Below are 13,616 nucleotides of genomic sequence, written 5' to 3'. Positions count from 1 at the left end.
AAGGGTGCCGGTATAGTCCCATATCTTCACAAATCCTGCATCTGGATCAATAATCACATGTCAAAATCTAACCATTTCTTCAATGTGTCATAACCGACATCCCCCGAAAAAAATTGTTCAACAATTTATCTAAATCTCATTCAGAAATATTGTATTTTATTTGTTTGAAAATACACTGTTTGTTTGTTATGATCGGAATTGCACTCACTTGCATGTTCTTTGCGCCGTGGTTTTTTGTTTGCGATTCTGCCCATGGGCGGGCCTTAGCAAGCTGCCTGCTCATTGGCTGCTGTTTCAGCGACAGCTCAATGGACTGGAAGTAGTCACAGGCTTGGTGTCGCTGTCCATCTGAAACTCCAACAAAATTATTGTTAGTATCTAACGTTTGTCCGATTATAAATGAATATAAAAATAAATTATTTTGTCGGATATTGACGAGGAAAACTTGGGGAACAAGTTCCGACGTCTCCAAACCCGTGACGACTTCCGGTCCATTGACCTGTCGCTCCAAAACTCAGTAGCCAGCTTCCATAATAAATCCTTTAAACTCATCCTGGCAGCTAAAAATGCAAAAGGAATGGTTGCGTGTTAATATTTTAGACACAACGGAATACTGTAAACAATATTAGCTGTTTTGGCCGACTCGTGCTTGAACGGAGCAGCGTCGAGTGATGCCGAGCTGCATTTAGCTCTGCTTTGTTCGAGTTGTGTGCGTCAGCAGCTGAGAAATGTTCACATGTCCATGCAGCAGCGCGAGTGTCTCTGTCAAATCACATTATGCAAGTGTTGCAACACGGGAGCTGGCCAATCACACCACGTTAGCTCAAACGCTGGACAGCCCAAACGGAGCTCTCAGACATGGTTGCAATTTTTTTTAGTAGCGTACAAATTCACTGTATACTTTATCTCAAGGACGTTTTGGACATTGGGAGACAAAAAACGTTATTATAAATATGTGTATTCTGTTCAAATCTCAAAATCTGGTGTTCGTTAACAGTGTTTTTTTCTAAATAATACTTTGTATCGCTTCATTTCAAATTGTTGATACACTAATTTAACATGCAGTAAACTGAAAATAACTGCCAGATATTGAAAGTTATAACTGGGCAAAAGGAGTTCAATAAAATTAGCAAGAAAGTCCAGACGGACATATTGAGGCTTCGGTGTTAAAAGGTTAATCCCACACTGGGGAAATCCACTCGTTACAACAGCAGAGTTGGGCGCAGAAAATACTACACTATGATATACAATGAGAAATAGAAGATACAAAACACACAAATGCAACAATTGTACTATAAGTCAACAATGCAAAAAAAAAACATTAAGCCTATTTTGTACATGTTTACATAGTTATATTACATGCTTAATTAACACCTTATGTATATGCTGTATTAATAGTATCAGTGTTATTACATAGTAATGTGTCCGTTGCTCAGTGATAATTACCACTACAAGCAAAACAGACATAATGATCACAGTCCGGTGCACGTTTTCCGTCGAGAGGAGAGAATGAAACGCAGAGTGCAACCCACGTGCCGTCCACTTTGTACTGGATGGAATCCATTAATTATTCAGCGGCGGGGCTGCTAGCTATTATTACAGCAAAACAGGTGCACGACTGCATGCGGCTGCTTTTCTCGCACGTGTCCGCCGATACGCGCACCTTGCCCTCGCGCCGCTCATCGACCACTGATGGTGCTCACAGTGTTGAATACAAAGAGGTTGTGCTCGGCGCGGCGTGTGTTAAAACACGCCCGTTAACAGGTTAATAAGAGGTGGTACTGGATGTATATGGCGGGGGGGGGAAGCATCTCACATACTGATGCTTTTATGTGCGTAACAAAGAAGAATGTCTACATGAGAGAAAGGGGAGGATGGAGGTGAGGGCTCAGATTTGTTTGCCGTGTCATTTCTTTCCCCCTCCTCTTCTGCTCAGTGTCGGTGCTTCCTGCCCAGATGGACATTTCTCCGTTATTCACTCTGAGGTTATGGTTTTAGATTGAGGGCAAAGCCCGCAGCGTGCTGTTTGTTTTCTTTTTTTTTTTTTTTTAAAGAATCCATTGTCAATACAGAAACAGCAGGACTGGGATTGTTTGCAGAGTTAATAGTAGTTTGATGATGTCATTCTCAGTGACCTGAAGAGAAATTGACCCCCGATGTTGTGCGAGTATTTCTAAAATGCCACCTGCACAATTATGGTTGAAGTTTCCCGGGCTGAGGGTTTGCACACACACACACACACACACACACTCAGTTTAATTTGCTGACCCATACCTCTACATCTTCTGAAAACATGTTCTCTGAATGTCAGTAGAAATTAGGTTCCCCACGGTGATGATGAAATAATTTATTCATCACGCGCGACTTGGAGCTTTTCACTGTGAGCCTTAAACAGCTTTGTAGCATTTGGTTCTTGCCTTTTCTCTTGTTTTTGTTCTACAACAGCTCTGAAGAGAAAAGAAAGATATTTTTTGTAGATTTAGATGAATTCACCTTCTATCTGAATTACAGAAAAAAAAAAAAATGTATGGATGGATAGTTCAGGTTGAAATGACATTTATCACCGTTCACCTATTCAGATGTGGATAATGTCTGTAATAATGTCTTTTTTTGTATCATAGTTGAATTCTACTTTATTTGGAAAATAAACACAAGGATAAGAAAAAGGGGAGTAAGAGCAAAAGTGAAAAGAGCAAATACTCCAGAGAGATGTATAATGCTTGTGTGTGTGTGTCCTGTGCTGTAGGATGATAACTGTATATTTGCTGAATTCATGTTTTCATGTCTTCAGGGTTCTGGCCGACGACAGACTGGATTGAGCTCGGCCAAACTCAGAGGAGGGATTGCTCTCTCTTCACATTACCAATTTTTCCAGGTGAGCCGTGACTTTTACTGAGTCTCAAAATCCATATACTGTGTTTTTTGTCAGCGTGAGGATATGAACAACATAGAATAAAGGGAGAAGGGCAGTGTGTAGCGTCGTCATGAGCGGCTTCATATTATTTTTATAAGGCTTTTTTTGTCAAAAAAATTAAGATAAGAACTTGATACCACCATTAAGTTATCTCATTTTAAACACTGACCATAAACACAAGTTATTACACTGTAAAAAGGAAATGGTTGACTTGACAAAATAAAAAATAAATCTGTATTTGCAAGTTATATCGAGCCAAATTGCTTACTTGGGTTTGAATACACTTGGACGCCAGTATTATTACAACAGTAAGTAATACTAATGATAATACTATAGTATTATCAACAGTAAAGATTAAGAAATAATCCAAGCAGAAATCTTTAAAAAAACAAAAAAGACTTTTGTTCAATTAAACTGGAAGTGTCAAGTTTAAAAAGGAAATTATCATAAATTAAACAACCTGACCTTCGGTGGGAACCACAGGGGTTAGGGTCAGGGTTTCCTCCCACAGTTCAAAAACACACAGATTTGGATTAGGCAAATCAGACACTTAACTGTAGGTGTGAGTGTGAGAGTGGATGGGTGGTTGTCTCTATGTGGCCCTGTGACGCCTTTCAACCCTATGTCAGCTGGGATTGGCACCAGCAACCCTCGCCACCTTCATTTAAAGTGGCAGAAAATGAATTAATCTTCGGTGGTGAAAAAAAATGTTTTTTTCAATTTTTTAGTTTTCGTGACATCGATGAACTTTTTTGTGTTAAACCACCACCACACACTTTTTTACAGTGTGATAATATCAAAACATCGTACATGCATTTCATGTGGAGTCTTATTGACAGTAACTAGACTCCACGTTGACACGTTGTGAACACGCATATACGCTTTTAGATTCAATAATATAGAATATAATGTATATTATCAAATCTAATCAAACTTTGATTTGATTATATCACTTTCATGCAAAATTACAATACAAAGTGCAACAGGTAGTTACATATAAGATTAAAACAATAAAATGCAATATACAGTATGATGAGTACATGTAAGTAAATAAGGTACAATAAATACTTCAGGGCTTGTGATTGTGTTTAAAATATAGAAATTAAAACAATATCTCTTGCGAAATGATGCAAAATTCCATGCACATAATTGCATGACTATAACTAAACTCCTCAAACATGTGTTCTACATTTCTGTACTAATTTGTAAATGTTAATATCCGGCAGTATATGTCCACTCAGGCGATTTATCAGTCAATCGCTACAATATTTGTTACGGTTTTGGTCTCATGGCAAAAATAAGTTATCAAATTAAGGATTTACACTTAACGGTTCTTCAGCTTGGAGGCAGTGACCAGCCTCATTACCGTCAAGATGTCGAAGCAAACATAAATAAAGCCAATGTAAGTAATCTTCTTTATGTCTTCTTGAAGCTACTTAAAACTGACCTATTTGCACAAAAAAATATATCTGATGTTGCATCAAATCGAGGTTCATATTACAGCATCGCTGTCCTTTATCAGCAAAACATATGTGCTAATGTTGGGGAAAGAGGTAATAATGGGTGCTAAAGTCACATTTTCATTCATTCTATTTATTCAAATTTCACATACAGTACGATTCGGAGCCCCTAGAGGGACACTGGAAAAAAATAAAAATAAAATCGGAACTTTTTCTGAGCTCACAAGGTTCTTTATTGTGCCTGTTGTGGTGTAAATTAATGTTTTGAAATCCTCTATGTGTGTTGTACTTTAATTAGAATGATTTCAAACAGTATTCAAGAACAAAATGAGCAAATTGACTTGATTTTAAATCAAGTCAAGCAGGTGAACGCTGACCGTTTTTAGATTTCTACTACGGAGCCCTGAAAGCACATATGGGCAACATACGGCCCCCGGGGTCACATTCTGGCTCGTGATCTCCCCATGGTTTACCAAACATCTCAGTTTTGCACCTTCACATTAAGGGAAAATACTTTAAGTAGTGAAACACAGCCAGACTTTTATTTTGAAATGGTTATTTGAAATAATATTTGAAGGAAAGGAAGAAAAAGTATTTTACAGCATTTTTACTTTTAGAAGTACTTTTATTTGTGGCCATTCACTTGTTCATTGATGTCAGTGTGGCCATCTGGAAAAATAACGTTGCGCACTCCTGCCCTTAACGGACGTTGTCAAAAGAAAAAAAATCTGGACTTTGCTCTTGCTCATGAGTTGATGAGTGACATGTGAATTCAAAAAGCATTAAATTGAGCAAAAAAAGCCTCGAGAACACGAGAAAGAAACTCATGCACATGAAAAAATACGAGAAAAGCTCGAGTTAGTTTTTTTTCCCCCCTATGTCCCTTTGGTGCAGGGGTCAGGAAGCAATTGAATGTTGGGCCCAAACATTGTATCTTCATCTTTTACTTTTCTTCTTATCTAAACTATCAAATCTTACAAAAAAAAGACTAATTTAATAAATGTATTGTTTTTAAAAATAAAAAAAAGTAACAAAAATCTGCCACCAACTTATAGTGTCTTAAAACAAAACCCACATTTTCTGCCTGAAGCTAACAATAGTCACTTTTCCCTTTCGTATTGTTAATAATTATTGTGCATCATTTAAATTTGGACAATCACAGCTTCTAACATATGCTAATAGTTATTTTACAGACATTCTCTCTCTGAACTTGACTATTACATCAGCAGTGTTTTTCTTTGTCAATTCTACACAGTAAATTTTACAGTGTTAAATCAACACTTAAAGAGTTAATTTAACACTGTATGAGTGTATTTGGTCCTTGTTAGAATTGGTGTTAAATTAACTCTTTCCTGGGGGTATTGTACTCAATCTGTTGTTGTAGTAACTCTGAAAGAGTCATTGAACTTTGACACTGCATATTTGACACTGTGACATTTACTGTGTAGCAACAGCATCTCTGAGTTCTCTTTCAGTTCAAATGTGTTCAGAATAAAGGCTCCGAATTCTGGAATTGGAAATTGTTTTTTGTGAAAATAATCAAATCGTTTTCAACCAAAATCATGCCATCAATTTGCTCTTAAAAATACAGTTTGCAATCATTCTAATTGACAAGTACACACACATTCAGTTTCACTGTAGGACATGGCTGAAGTCCTCTCTGGATCATGAATTATAAAACCAGAGGATTCCTGCGCCTGTGAAATGGCTTTGTTCACAGTTTGTGTCACATCAGTGCATGTTTAACCAGGCAAAACAAAAGCTTTTCAATATTTCAGTGTGCAGGGACCGACGGAGTGAGGAGGACGAGCCACTGGTGTTGTGGTGCTCGGCCTCCTTCCTCTTGTCTCATCTCATCCTCTCCTATCTGGTGTCCTGTCCTCCCGTCCTGTCCTGTCCTGTCCTCTCCTCTGAAGAGCTCTCCTATCCTCTTAGATTACACAACCCTGAAAAAATAAACTACTCAAAAATCCATCTCCATCTCCTCAGCTCTACATCAGGCCACGTTTTAACACAATGAAGCCGACACAAATTGACTCCCAAACCATTTCTCTTTCCAATTTATCACCTCTCCATCTGTCTCGTAGCACACGCCACATTAGCTTCGGTGTGCGTGTCCTTCTAAGCTCCCTCTACTGGGTTTGAATAGTGTGCTAAAATGCAGCGTTAATCAAACTCTAAACAGTTTCACCAGGGTTTGGGTCTCGGCGGTCCAGTAAAAAAAAAAAGCTCCTACACTACAGAAATGACGAACTGGGGGGCTGTTGAGCAGATGTGGAGACGGAGACACAAGAGGAACAAGAAGACAGAAACTTCAAGGGGTGATTATTTGAAGAAGGCAGGACAACGTGTGGTCCTTCATATGGATTTACGCATGTTTTTTTGACATTTTGACGTTTGCACTCCATGATGGGATCGGCGCACAGATGGGCTCCTCGTCTGTTTGCGTTTGTCCACAGAGAAGGACTTTACTGCTCCCTGCAATCCACTTAGACTCCTCGTGCAGGGACTCATCTGATTAGGCGTAGGCTAATTAGGTCTGACTAGCCGAGCTTTTAAGTTGACACACCACATGGAATGAGGCCTGGTTTAAAGTTGATGGACGGATGGATGAGACTTTTATTTTATTTTTTTTTAACCTCTTTTATAAACACCAGAGCCGTTTCTTTGTCGTCTTTCTTTCTCCATCATTATACAAAAACACTAACAGGGGACCGATGCATTAAATGAAATGTGTTCACCTCCACAACACTAGGTGGCGATATGTCTGCTTTTACATCACAGACCGTAATAACTTTAGCTGGCAGCAATTTAATAACTTACTGAGCGTCTGTCTGTCTACATATACACACATATACATATATATATATATACATATATATATATATATATATATATATATATATATATATATATATATATATATATATATATATATATATATATATATATATATATATACACACACACACATATATATACATACATACATACATATATACACATATATATACACACATATACATACATATATACACACATACACACACAGTATATGTATATATATATATATATATATATATATATATATACACGCAAATTTACACGCAGACACCTGCATACATAAACACCTAGTGTATTCACCTTATTGCTGCCATTTACACATTATGGATGCATTTAAAAGTTTGAATTCACAAAATTAAATTAAGCCGCAAACAAACAGAAACAAAAGCACTGTTAAAAATAGTTCATATATCAAAACAAAATCACTTTACTTACCTCAAAGGGCTGGTTCGGTACACAATGATCAATCAGTTCAGGTAAACAAATCCAAAAAGGGGCAAGGTAAAGGCAGAAGTCCATAAACAGGCGATAGAAAGCTGGAATGTTTGACACTGACGTACCAAGACAAACAGCCACAGAAGGGAAAGAGACAGCTTATACACATGAGGTGGAGGGAGACAACGAGACACAGGTGAATCTAATGAGGGCGGGGCAGACAATCAAGACTGGAGCGAAAACACACAGGGGCAGGAAGTGGAGCGAGGGGTTAGTTTCAAAATAAAACAGGAAACATGAACGAAAGAAACAAAAAACGTGACTTCGCCGAGATGTATCAAGCAGTGTTAAGCTCCAATCAAAGAGATCAATTTCGAAATTCAATGTAATGTATTGCATTTCAATTGAAATCAGTGGTATAATAATACAGGTTTCTTCTGTCTCGCCTGATTTCCTCTGCTGTATTTGCTCGTAGTCACGTGTATCTTAGCCAATAAGCTGCCGTACGCAATCTTTACAAAACGTAGAAGCTGAGCCCCCTTATAACCCCCCTCTGGTTTACGGCTCTGTGTTTTCAAAGTCCAGGAAAGACATATTATCATTAAAGTACAGTCATCAAACAAACCAGTGAAGGGATTTTTCCGTTTTTCCGAATCAAAATCTTGCCACTGGTGTAAACTCGTCCCCTGCTGGTACAGTGACACCATCACATCCTGCAGAGATCACATGACAGACGAGCAGAGAACGAGAGAGAGAGATGAGGGAAAAAGTGACACCGAAATATCAGCTATTAATCGCGACATTTTAACTTTGTCACGAGAACATTTGCGATGCTGCTCTGCCGACGTGTAGCCCGAGGCTGTGACAGACAGGACGGGATGTTACGCCGTCATGGGGTTTGATCAGCGGTGTCACAGGAACACAGGTATCACAGAGAGCGAGGGGGAGAGAGAGGCTCACATCGCTTACAGCTGTTCACTATCTGTCACTGTTTAGATATTGGTGTAAATGGGGCCAAGGAAGATTCAGCTTTGAGGAAACGAAAGCCTTTCAAGTCAGAGCATTTCTGTAAAACTAAATAAACATGTTTGAGTGTGTGTGTGTGAGTGTGTGTGTGAGTCAACAGGACAAACATGAGTCTCCCAAAGCTGTGTGATTGTGTTGACTGTGTGTTAATAGGCGTCACAGTACAATTACTTGACCTGCAACATAATGGAAGTCCAATCAATGTATGGATCCTGCCCCCTACTGTCAATGAAGGAAATGACATCTATAATCAATTAGTGGATGCTCAGTGTTGAGGGTCCCCAGGATCAAACATCAACAAAAAAGAATGCAAAACCAGGCTGAATATAATATAGAGAGATAAATACTTTAATTTATCTTTTTTAATTTTTACGTTTTCTTGCATGTTTTTGTGAAACAGCTCCATTTAACCAAAACACAATAATATTAATTACATTATATACAGTAGTTCATTTTCGTTTCTGATCCTATTAAAACCCAGTCTACTGTTTGACGGTAATACTTTGCATCCACTATTTCAATTTAAGAAAAGGATCGGGATCGCAGACCATGTTGTGATAATATGCAGATCATACAGAATATTTGATGAGTTTTTTTTCTGTTGTTATTGTACCAGTGCTTCATCTGGACATTGTCGATTGCTGTTACTTTTTAATTATCCTTCCAGTGATTTTATATTCCTGGCTTTTTCATGTTGTTACCTCCCTCACACACACAGACACACACACACACACACACAGACACACACACACAGGGTGAATGAGGTCTTTGGTGTCCTGTTGTAATGCAGGGAACACAGCAACCTCTTCTGGACAAATGGGAAAGCAGCAGGAAGAGTAATGGAGTCATGATAACAGAGGTGAGCGATAATAAATACTGCTCTTATCACTCAGACTATAGATTCACAGAAATTATGGGAGCAGTTAAGGAAATTAAGCAGTATTTATATTGTCTTTCCCTTTTTTTTTAAAGATAATTTTGGGGGGATTTGCCTTTATTGGATTGGATGGAATAGCATGAAAGGACTTTTCAAAAAAAAAAAAAAATTCTTACTTTAAATGATGTCAATCAGACCACCACAAACTAAAAATATTTGATTTTCTTTTATTTTAGAGGCTGCTCTGTTTACACTTCTGTCGTCTGATTGTTAATTTCCATTCTCAATAGCAGTGATTGACACTTGTTGTTCATCCCTGTTTGATTGCATTTAAAAAGCAGTACAGTAATGCTGTAGCTTATTCCGAGTGCTTTACGGGGTCCTTTTCTCGTCTTGATGACCATTCAAGTATTATTATTCACCCATTCACATATGTGTAGAGCACATTTTCCAACCCCAAGACTTTCCACTTCCTTTAGCACCGATGCACCATCCATCCCTTATTGAAACACACTAGAAACAATAAAAGTGTGACTTAAAAACAACAAACAGTAAGTAATAAGTAACATATTACACCTCCAGAGTAACTTGCCCAGCACTGATAACTAACTAGTGATCTTATTGCTGCCTGGGGAAATATTAAAAAGTATTCCGTGATCAATGTATCTGACTGCTCTGCGTTGACAGTACACTGGCGAGCTAATCAGGCGAAAGGGATCAATGGCGTGATTGTCACCGCTGCCTTGGTTCTCTTCCATCTGTGGATAACTACAATGTAAATGGCTGGGCACTAAAGGAAAACCCTACTGGGATGCATACTAAACTCCGCCCGCGCTGCATTGTACACATGGGAATCTGTGCAGACACTTAGGCTGTTCTTAATCAGTGCAGTGTGTGAGAAATGGGTCCCTATTACGGCGTCCTCACTGAGTCTCTTATCATCATATTTGTCGGAGCCGCTTTATTCATTTCCACATCACTTTCCTCACACTGTAAACTTTACAGCCCTTGTAGCAAATCCTCGCGGTGCCATCCTTATTGTTGCCGATAGGCCCTCACTCTCTCTCTCTCTCTCTCTCTCTTTCTCAGCCACCAGATGCTCTCACAGGCCGATTCGTCTTCTTGTCCCTATTCACACAGACCAAACTAATTGCCAAACAAAAGGAGCTGGCGTGTCCTGTCGAGGACCCTTGTAAATGCTTTACAGCCACAGCCTCATTCCGCCCGCTAGTTAAGTGCCTCATTATAAAAGGATCACAAAAGAGTCTGATTAGGGATACAGGAGGAGGAGGAGGAGGAGGAGGAGGAGGTGGAGGAAGAGGAGGGCTTGATCCCAGAGTCAACACATGGGGCAGCTGACACACTCAGCTCAACATAAATGGCCCGCTGTTGAAACTGCCCACAGGCATGTAAAGACCTGACTCGGCTCTTTGTTAGGATTGTAATAGAGTCACAGTGGAGACAATAATGCATGTTTAAAGCTTGTTGTACTCTCTCGGCAGCCAGTGATTTATCAGGGTTACACGGTGATGCGGTGGCTATAGCGCTGTTGCCGCTCAGCAACAAGGTCACCAGTTTGGATCCCGGTTGGACCCAGGGTGTTTGCGTGTTGTCAACATTTGTGCACGGGTTCTCCAGTTTCCTCCCATGTCCAAAAATATTCATTGGACATTTTAAAATTGAATGAATGTGAGAGTGAATGGTTCTCTGTATGATGGACTGGTGACATGTCCAGGGTGTCCTCCGCCTTTGTCAGCTGGGATTGGCTCCAGCTTCACCCGCGAGCCTCATGTGGAGGACAAAGCAGTACAAGGTGGACGGACGGATGGATGGAACACATTTTTCACTATTCTCTATAGTCGAGTACTACACTTAATTAAAAAGAAAAGCAATCGGTAAGAAAAATGTGCACAAAATGGTTTCTAAACTGCACTGATCAATTTTATTTGAGGTGCCGTTCCGTTCAGAACACGCAACGTCATCTTACAGGCATAGTTTTGTAAAATCAATGTTTACAATTGTTATTACAGCAGAAGGATCTATAAAATAAGTAATCACCTTAAATAGGTTTTCAAAAGTCTTAAAGGAGACTGCTTCGCTTTCACTCTGTGGTCCAACTTATCTCAAACCATCTGATTTAGGTCAGTTTAGGTCATCTAACACAGTACTCCATCACTGGTCATATAGCCCTATAGTCTGAAGTTGTTTTGGGGTCGTTGTCCTGTGAAAAACAAATTGTTTTGCCATTAAGCTCAAACCAGATTGGATGGTATGTTATAAATTGCCAACAGCGTCGGCAGTAAAGCACATGGTTGGAGCCAAACGTCCACTCACCCTTTCTGTGTCTCACAAAGACATGGTGGGTGGAAACAAGAATGTCAAGTTTGGACTAACCTTAGACCAAAGTAGAGATTTCCACCACTCTAATGTCCATTCTTTGTGTTTTCATGACCCAAGCAACTCAACTTTTTCTCGCTCTTGCTCAATAGTTGCTTTTTTCGCAGCAATTTTCCCCCAAAGGATGCAGTTAGTGCCACACATCTTGTTTGATTAGATTTCAAATGTATTTAAATGATGATAAAGAGATGCGACTCTGTATTTCAAGTTTGGGAGATTATTTCTTTAGTGTCTCATATGATATTATTGAAATTCTGGAAAACAGTGGGCAGGCAAGCAAAGAGCAGATTATTTAAATCAAATTATAGCAATTTTCAGAATTTGAGGGACAGGTGGTCAACAGTTAATAAATAAAAGTCAATAAATCAACTTTAAAGGGTAACTAAACCGCCTCTTCTGAGGCTAACATCGTCCGTACCTGATTTTGAAAAAATGCCAAGACGTGGGCTAAGGGAGAGTGGGGAGCAGTGCAGGGGGTGTGATCCAGAGTGAAAGGCAACAAAGTGACGTCAACAGACTGTCGGCCACTGTTTGGTCAGAGAGTGTCGTCACTGGAAGAGTCACGAGCCCGACAACCGTCAAAGAATCAACCTGAACAACGCTGATCCGTTAAAAAAGACCTGATGCAAAGAAACATGCATCAATCTCGTGAGTGGAATCACAACCCGTTCAGCCGCATTTCAGTTCAGTGACTTTTTAATGAACTGACTCTAATGATTCAGTACACGGAAAACAACACCCACAAGGAGGTACTATGAAGTAACGGGAAAAGGACGTGACTGATACCGAGTCGAGCCGAGTAAAGCCGAGTCGTGCCAGAACTAAAAGTGCCATTAGATTTATGTGCCACCCCAAAATAACCTCTGGTCTCACCCTGGCCACCCCACTGATAATTTCCCGGCTCCACCACTGATGATTCATCAAAAGGGTACGTCATGTATTCCATTATATGGTGCAGTTTTTATTTAAGGTGGAATTTTATCTTTTTTTGGGGGGGAAAACAACATATAGAAACTGAGAGATAATGCTTCCTTTGATTTATGCTCGTGTAGGCTGATATTCCTGCATCTGTAAATATGTGTCCCATCACCTGATGATGTGTTTGAGTGTGTGTGTGCGTGTGCATGTGCCCAGACGGAGAAAACAGAGGGGCCCCTGACTGGCGATCTTGACAAAGTTGGGTAATTAACGACAGAGCCTATTAAAGGGAGAATATTCAGCCAGTGATGAATGGCTTTAATAACAGGACTGTGTTCTCTCTAACAGAGACAGATCCTCCCGCCACCATCTCCCTGCCCACCAGATAAAACTACCCACACTCCCTTCTCAACACCCTCTTCATCTTGCCTTTTCCCATTGGCAGTTCCACTCGTTCTCTGTTTCCGTGGCGGTCCGTGCTTTGTGGGTTTTTTTTTTAGCTTTTCTCAAAAAAAAAAAGATGTATCTGTTGCAATTTTATAAACAAGTCTCACGTGACGACGCTTAAATCTAATTAAAAGTGTACACAAAAGCAAACTGTGCGCCGTGTGCACTCACGGCGAGCCCCTGGATGAGCCCCGCCTTCAATCCACTGCACCTGCATGCGTGTTTGTGTTATTGTGCATGTTTGTCTTGCAAAACATCGTTAGCCTCGTCGCGTAAGGGCCATGCAAATTGGACGGTT

At 39.7% G+C, this 13,616-nt stretch overlaps 1 long non-coding RNA gene across 2 annotated transcripts in view; it reads left to right on the top strand.

Moving 5' to 3' along the window:
* The window catches only part of LOC122772693, a 37,663-nt gene that overhangs the window by 11,995 nt on the left and 12,052 nt on the right, over positions 1 to 13,616 (top strand). For both annotated transcript variants that reach the window (XR_006360803.1, XR_006360802.1), the window contains exon 2: positions 2,792 to 2,875. This is a non-coding gene — a long non-coding RNA (uncharacterized LOC122772693). The remainder of the gene's footprint in view (positions 1 to 2,791; positions 2,876 to 13,616) is intronic.

Source organism: Solea senegalensis, linkage group LG7 (genome assembly GCF_019176455.1).
Source record: "Solea senegalensis isolate Sse05_10M linkage group LG7, IFAPA_SoseM_1, whole genome shotgun sequence".
In the NCBI taxonomy this organism is placed as follows: domain Eukaryota; kingdom Metazoa; phylum Chordata; class Actinopteri; order Pleuronectiformes; family Soleidae; genus Solea; species Solea senegalensis.
This window is presented reverse-complemented; position numbering and strand designations above follow the sequence as displayed.